This window comes from Pinus tabuliformis, chromosome 1_1, assembly GCF_031772625.1.
Source record: "Pinus tabuliformis cultivar Carrire ecotype Pingquan chromosome 1_1, CPIR1, whole genome shotgun sequence".
Taxonomy (NCBI): Eukaryota; Viridiplantae; Streptophyta; class Pinopsida; order Pinales; family Pinaceae; genus Pinus; species Pinus tabuliformis.
The window spans coordinates 570,002,952-570,012,038 of NC_142297.1; positions in this window are offsets into that span (position 1 = coordinate 570,002,952).

A 9,087-nucleotide genomic window follows, 5' to 3' on the forward strand; every position below is an offset into this window, starting at 1 on the left:
CTCAAACCAACCAATCTACCATTCATAAATTGGAATGATTCTATTCTTATTAAAATACTTTTCTATTACACAATCTCTGAAAACAAAAAAACATCCTATACCATACTAAAAAATAAACCTATATAATTTTTCTAATGACTATTTTATATAATTAGTAATTAATTATTAAAATTCTTTTCAAAAGCCCAAAAATATGTGTATCAAACTATAATACTTTAAATAAATGCATCATGCATATCTCAATGGGCTAACTGTTTAAGTAATTGAGGTCCATAGTTGAAATTGACATAACAAGCAGAAGTAACCGCATATTCCCCATAGTATAAAATAACTAAATCATATTTGGCTTCTTTGAATTCATATATGGGTCAACGATGGCCTTTGGCTTCGTACCCATATCTTAGATTCGACATGTGTGGTGTGCTGTCACCTTTAACTCGTTCAATTTTGAATGTTGGGATTGTTCATTCCACCAAACCTCTTAAATTCATAACTACTTAAAGGCGAGCTACTAGCTCCATGATAGGTGAGTCACTCCCCATGTCATGAAAAATCCATTTTTCATATCAATGATATTGATGTATTATTGTAATGAGCAATGTGATTTAGAGAGAGATATGTGTCTCTTGTTTGAATTTTTTTTTTTTATGGGTGGTATGAATTTATTTGGTTTTATGTTTGTTTTGTGGTAGAGGAGGAATATATATGTTTAGATTTATTAGTGTAGGAATTGAAAGAGCATCTTAATCATTTTTTCCAACCACTCAGTATAAATATAATTAACTAAAGTTAGTTTGATATTCAAGGAATCATAACATTTTTAACACACGAATAGGGGAAAAATGTATAATAAAATTCAAGTACATAGAGATTGTATTAAAACAAATGATACATAGTAGCCTATCCCTGTCCTTAGTAAAAAATAATGAAACTATCAATATATTAAAAGAGTTAGTTACTATACTTTGTAAAATGTATTTTTGGGGCTCATGTTTGACAATGGAGATACACACCTATATTGCATTGGTTGAAAACTGAATCATGGTAGTCAAAAATTACACAACAACCAAATTGTTTTGAAATATGCTCCTATAAGATAGACAACTAACATTATTTGTTAATTTTCAGATTATGTCATTTGTTATTTGATGATTTGTATGGTAATTTTATAATTATCTTATGTAAATATAAAAAGATAAACAAGAATTTAAAATACAAAAATGTTAATGTTTGAAATTCCATTAATTAACACAAAAAAGATGATTGGAATATGTTAACAACAACTCTCATTATAGCCATAAATTTAAAATTTGAATTAAAAAATAATAATAATAGTAATACATATTGCAAAACAATGTATGAGTCATGGTTCTCATCCAAAGTTTCATGTCATTAAATTGATCTAGGGAGAATAGTTTTTTTTGAAAAATTTAAACTTAAAATAAATATATACTTTGAATAAAATATTAAGATTACTTATATATATTTACTTATATATATATGTTTGTACATTACAACTATCACATAATCAACTTCTAATCTAAAAAAATGTAGTAGTATCTTTGTACATTACAACTATCACATAATCAGCTTCTAGCCTTAAAAAATGTAGTAGAATAAGATGCATGTGTGGCAAATATTCCCTTTTTAAATCGATTATCATTGAATTTTTCGTAGATTAATTAAGATAAACAATTTATAGGCTAATTACCATGTCCAGTTGTTATGTAGATTGATCATGAATTTCGAAGATGACTACTATTTAGATTCGTAAATACGAATGTCAATAATCAATATTCCAAGTCTCTTATCTTTATTTGAACTATCAAATAAATAGAAGACTACTTTCCTTTTGATAACAATAATTACCTCTAAACCCCATTTCTATTTCGATGCCAACAACAAGTTAGTTTGTGAAACAGAGTCAAGATTCCTAAGATACTACCTGAAATTGCCCATTAATATGACTTTGGAAGCCATATTATGGTTGTCGTCATATTATTTGGTAAGGGGGATTCAGGATAGCATAAATGTGCGGGCATAATAAATTTGATATAACTTTAGAAACCGTATTATTAGCACTTTCATTGATATAACTTTGGAAACCATAAAAGTGCGGGCATGGTCCTTAAATAAAAATTCTGTGGTTCACCACCAGCCTTAGTATTTAATGCATTTGTACCTGATTCAAGGTACTGGTTTCAAGTCAAAATAAATAAAATTAAATCAAGAGAAGTACATAGTTTTGAAATGCCGTCCGACACATCTTTGCACAAATGTGCCGATCAATTTTTGTTTTGAAATGCACCGAAATTAAAACGAAATGAAAATTTTAAGGACTAAAATGTAGTAGAATAAGATTTTAAGAATTGACTACAAGTACATTATCATTATTGCAAAGGTTCATTAAACGAGGCAATCAACAATAACATGTTCAATTTAATAGCCAATCAAATTAAAGAAAAATAATAAATTCCAATTTGTATTGTTCAACTATAGAAATCTTGCAATTTTTTTTGTCAAACCCAAACTAATATGGGTTTGACCAAAAACTAAATGCAATAACCGTGGTTTACTGTAGGGATAATAATAATATATTGGATAATATTTTTGTTTACTTAAAAATGTGTAAAAAATATATATAATTTTTTGTAGATTGGATATTATTTTTGTTTACTTAAAAGATGATCAAAAAATATATAAATAATCTTACATGCAGATACAACAAAAGGAACAATATTAATGGTGATGTTTCAAGCATTGTGTACAAAAAACAACTTGGCAATGGAATGACAATGCCAATCAAGATTCTCATAGTTGAAATAGAAGTATAGGCATCTACTGTGTTTTATTGCAAAGTGCAAGATAAGGTGTGAAATTAGGCAATCAATATAAAGTTAGTTAGTATGAAGGAAATGTGTTATCTAGATTTAGATTCCCCCATAGAGAAGAGTTCTTGGATTTGCATTTGCTTCATTTGCCTCGACTCTTTTGGGGTCTTCTCTTTTCCTTAATAAGGTTCTTGAAGAACTTCATAGATATTAGTCTTCTTCAACTCACATACAAGTTCATTAGCTTCTTTTGTCCAAGAGCTTGATCATACTAGTAAATACAAAGAGTTCCCCCCTTTGTGGACACTGTGAAGCACAATGCTTTTGACCTATAGGAGAAATTGACAGGGAGTAATATCAATATATAATGTCTTACAGAATGATTGCAATAGATTATTATTATATATTTAATTTGAAATCTTCTCGAGAAGGAAGAAATTCCTTGAAATGATTGCCATCAGGCATAGTTGTGTATTTTAGCCTTATTGGTAGACAAACAACCTCATGGATAGATATGTGAGAATGTGTTAGTATTTTTTTTTTCCACAGAAAAAACCATCCTTTTATTAAAAAAAGGGATTACATATTAAATGTAAGCAAAGCACCGAGACTATATCCGCCAACATTTAGAAAAGTAGAGAAGTCTCAGCCGACTGAAAAGGCCGCTCGCTGATAACCGAAACAAGCGAGAATGTGTTAGTATTATGGTTACTTTGTAATATTATAAAGAACCACCTTTAATTTAATTTAAACGTGAAGAAATGTTTTTCTCAATTTCAACATATATTATTTTCATCAATATATCTTTTTATCATTCACTTTCCATCCCTCCATAAATATTTACATAAATTTTTGGGTTTCTTAGATTTGAACAAAGGAACATTCTCAAATAATTGAACAAGTTCTTACCAACACTCAAGCAAAGAAATCTACTGCCATGGCTAGGTAGTTTGCTTGGAAAATTTCTCTATTGAAGAGACAAGAGTTTAGTTTGAACAATAATTAGGGTCAAAGTGAATGTTTGAAACATTGAAGTGAAGGGATGATATAGAAAAGGTGCACAAGATGATAACCATGAAAAATTTAGTGTGGTCCCTAGGTGGAAAAATTCTTGTCATGCTCTTGTATAATTTAAAAAAACAAGTAAAAATCAAATCAATAGAAATTGATCCATCCATTTGAGAAATATGGATCATAAATCATACTAACAAGAGAAAATTAGCAATAAACATTTCCCATAATAGATAAACATATGTAATCTCAAGCAATTTTCAACCCCAAGAAATAAAACTTAAAAAATAACAAGTACACCCTAGGATCTGTATTACTGTTTTATATCATTCATAAAATTTAAAATTTTATGGCTACACATTATTCATTCTAAAAGCTCATTTATGTAATCTTTCAACATCTTAAATTTAAATAAGTTACATATTGAGCATGGAAAGGGGAAACCTAGAAGTTATATATTGAGCACGGAAAGGGGAAACCTAGAAGTTACATATTGAGCATGGAAAGGGAAAACCGAGACTATATTGATGTTTTGAGTTAAATCTATCAAAGACACATGGTTCTAGAAACTCACTTTATTACAACATAAATTTTATATAAGTTTAACCTTCCAAAATATGATTGAAGCCAAAGTTTGTAGCTCATGTAGGCATTGTTTAAGGAACAATTTTTCAAATAGGTATTAAGTTTGTTTATGCTTGGAGATTATAGTACCATGATACAAGAGATGAAACAAATTATTTATTATCACAATGTTGGGTTTTAATAGTAGATCCTCTAGTTGCTTCCATTGGATTCTCGTGTTGAGAGTAGGATTTTAGATAGATAGTAAGTGACATGAACAATTTCCTCTTTTAACTACGTATAATGAAGTCATCCCTTAGGCTCCATTGGACTTCCGAATACATGGATAGAAAGTGGGTTCTTAAGAGGCAAGGATTTATGTTTAAGTTCTAAGATAACCAATTCAAAATTAAATTAAAACACAAATTATGAATGTTTTAAAACATAATTACAAATGTCTAAATAGGTTTATTTCATGTAGTTTTTGAAAATTCTAACGTTTTTAAAACTATATTTTAATAATTTGTAGAAATTGAAGCATGAATTTGCATTCCTAATTGCTCATCTTTTCTCTAAAAATTATATGTATGGCCAATATTATCTATGCAATTTTTGCTTCATACACACACATAATGGGAATGAATTTGAGATATCTGTAAATCTAGTATCATACATACTGGAACAAATAAAGTAAGCTTTATTTACCCAACATATTTTTCTTGCATCCAAAGCAATTTTTCCCCTCAAGAACACCTAATCACAATAAATTAGTTTATAAATAAAATATATCTTTCAAATGTACAAGCATTGACATGTCATGACTCATATATAATACCTTGATTTAGTTAACAAAATTGATGGCTTGTTTAAAATTGTTTGAAAATTTCAAAGCTAGGTTGGAGGGCAAGGGTGAGAGGGAGTGCTATGGCAACATCAATGGAGCATTATGTGTAAGTGTAATGAGCTTAACCTAAAAAAATACCAAAATGCCAAAAAACTCCAGAGAAATAATGCCATAGATTGAGAAAAATGGAAATATTATATTGTGAGCAGTAGGAAATAATGTTAACTTGCCTCTTCGAGGGGACAACCTCCAAGAGAGTGGAGCTCAATTAAAACAATACTCAACAAAGACTTCCCTTGCTATATTCAACTATATATAGTTTCATGAGAATTGAAATCCTAACTACTTGTGATCCCTTGCATAATGCGGGTTAACCACTTTATTATTAGCTATGGCTCGTTTATTTATCATACTTAACTAAACTAACTAATTGACGTCCATTTTTAGAATGAGGGTCAACAACTTACAATCATCATTAATGTAGTTAACCACTTATGGGATTTATTTACTAAGCTAACTAATTGTGGTCCCTTTTTAGACCGAGGGTTAACCACTTACAAGCGTCATGAATCTTACAATGCCCCTTGTGCCTATTACATTAATAAAGGGGTTAAGGTGAGGCCTAACATGCCCCTCCCTTAAGAACCAACCTTTTTCCTCAAGGCTGAAGCTACGGAAATTGTTGGAGAATGATGTCGGTTCCCATGTCGCATCTTCTAGTAAGGTGTATTTCCAATGGATGAGGACTTCCTTGATATTGTGACGATGAAGATGCCTTTCCCATGAATCTACGACCAATTCCAGTTAGAGCCAAAGAGATCCTTCCTCCTCCAATTTAGGTAGTATGATTTGAACCTTGCAATTGTGCCCCACTACTTTCTTTAGGCAAGAGACATGGAAGTTGGAAGGCTCGATGGATTTTTGAAGTTACCGATAAATCCAGTTTGTAGGAGGTTGAGCCAATATGATGAATCACCTGATAAGGCGCATAAAATTTTGGTGTTAATTTCTGGAAGCCTTTTTCTTTGAGGGACATCTGCTTATAAGTATGGACGCGAATAAATACTTGGTCACCCACTTGAGAATACCTTTGAGAGCAATGTTGGTATTCTTGTTGCTTCATCTTATTTTGAGATCGAGTAGATTATCCTTCAGAAGAGTTAGGGTGGCGGATCGGTTTTGAAGTAGGTTATGAACTACATGTACTTTGGAAGATCGAGAGAGATAAAAAGTCGACGAATATGGGAGTTTTCCATACACCACCTGACATGTTGTCATCTTGGTTGCATCATGATAATTAGTATTATACCATGATTCTTCTAAAGGTAACCACTGCACCCATTGATGTTGTTTGTCAGAAGAAAAGCATCGTAAATAGGTCTCCAAACATTTTTTTACTACTTTTGTTTGATCATACATCTGGGGGTGATATGCTGAACTCATTTGGAGTTGCGTGCCGTATAACTTGAATAAGTATTGCCAAAAATGGCTAGTGAAGGTAGGATATTGATCAGACATAGTAGAAATAGGCATGCCATGCATTTTGAAAATCTAATCAATGAAAACTTGAGCCACCAATGTTGGAGTGAGGGGGTGTGGTAAGGCACAAAAATGGGCATATTTGGAGATTCGATCAACTACCACCATGATAACTGACTTGTTTCAAAATTAAGGAAGACCTGTAATGAAGTCCAAGGAGACATTTGTCCATATAGAGGTAGGTAGCAATAGTGGTTGTAAGGTCCCTGGTGTCTTCACTATTTCCCCTTTGTTGCACTTGCAGATGTCACATTCAGCTTCAAATGTAAGAATGTCATGTTTCATTCTGGCCGAAAATAAGGAGCGGTGTGCCCAAAAATAAGTCTTCTGAAACCCCGAATTCCCTACAATTGGCGAGGAATGCAACTTAGCTAAGATACGAGATTTGAGTGTGGAGTTAGGAGAGAGAACCACATGATCCTTATATCGAAGGATGTCTTCCTACCAAGTATAACCCGTTAAAGGGTTAGGATCCTCTTGTATCATTTTAATTACAAGTAGTATTTAATGCGAATTTTCGTAAGCTTTTCCGGTCTAATTTCTCTAAAATCCGACAGGAATTTATTGAAATCACAAGTTTGATGGGTAAACCCTGCACAATCCAAGGGCCCTAGGGGTTTTTTAGGGTGCTGAATCCATATATACAGTAAAAAATCTAGTTTAAATAACACAAATCAAGATTTGACCTCAAATATTTCTGGTAGATTCTGGCACCGAAATGTTCAAAAAGTTGCAGTAAAGACAACTCCTTTTAATTATCTGGGAAAGAGATGGATGGCTAAACCACTCATTGCATGCCTCAATCCAATTCACTATGGGAAAAAATAGTGATAAGAGAGTGTCATCCTCCTCAAATTTTCTAGACAGGGCATCTTCCACAACATTGTCTCTTTCCTTTTTTATAGACTACCTCAGAGATCGATCCTGACATGGGCCACACCAACTCTTAGCATGATTGGATGTTTTCCCACTAGGTTTCAAACCAATGACCTTTTCACCACAAAGTGTCTTAACAAAGCACCTTGTCACCATCTATTCTACGCACAAAAGCCTTAAATATTGAATCACTATTTTAAAATATTTTTATAATACCTCTTAAAAATTTTAGAAAACGTCATAATTTTTTTCAATCATATTTTAACTAAAAAATTATATAACAAATATAATTTTCTTAGGAGGATTACATTAATTCAAAAAAGTCAAAATTACAACATAGATGTTGTTACTGGTCTGCTGATATGAAGGCCAGGCTAATAACATAGACATAAAGCTTTTAAGTTTCCCTTATTGTTTCTGATTTTCTAATAAACGAGATTAAACCATAAATATATCAAACTATTTGCATGGAAATAACTACATGAGTGGATGGAAAAAAAACATAGAGTATTCCAAAATGAAGAGCTTCCAAGCCTCCTAACATCTTTTGCTCATCTCATAGTCAATTTCCTCCCATGCTATAAAATAATTGTAGTATCCTCAACTATTGGCTTCATAATGGCTACTTGGATGGGGCGAGTGCATGGGTCACATTATTGATGTACTTTGTTGTGACTTCCCTTGATAGCACCGAGTTTTTTCTTTGTCGCCAGGTTCCACTACAAAGGATGAGGATCTCTTGCTCAAGGATTGGCCCTTGAATATATGTGGTCACAATTAGACAACATCGACCTGGATATCTCATTGGGTGGTCGAGGAAGAATGATTTTAGGGGATGGATAATAGGATGAGTGCATTATCTTAATCGACAGTTGGAAGAGTCAACACTCCCACCAACTCGATGAAAGTTATATCTCTCCTAGAATCTTGCACCTCAAGCAAGCATCAACACTCCCACAAACTCGATGCAAGTTCTATCTCTCCTAGAACCTTGCACCTCGAGAAAAAATAACATTGATTTGAACTACGTCAATCAATGGCATTGATTTTCACTGCAAGATCAACGATTTGATTAGAGTATGGAGTGCCATCGCCTTGTGATGTTAGCGGGGGATGAAAATAACTAGCCTTTATTGGGCAGTAAATGTGCGAAGTCTGTATAAGCCAACTATTGGATTTAAGCAAGTAGATTATCCAACGGTGGGCATATACAACCCCACACATTTACTCCCATTGGCAAGCCAATTATTTGTTGTCGGGGGGTCCACATTTGTAGATCCACTACAGGGTTCCAATAGATCTGATGGACATTTTTGAATTGAGTCACGAGATTGATGAACTGGGTGGAATGCGACCCCCCATGGCATCAACGGAGGGAAGTGGGGTCTGCACTCACAGATACATCACAACGTTCTAGTGGAA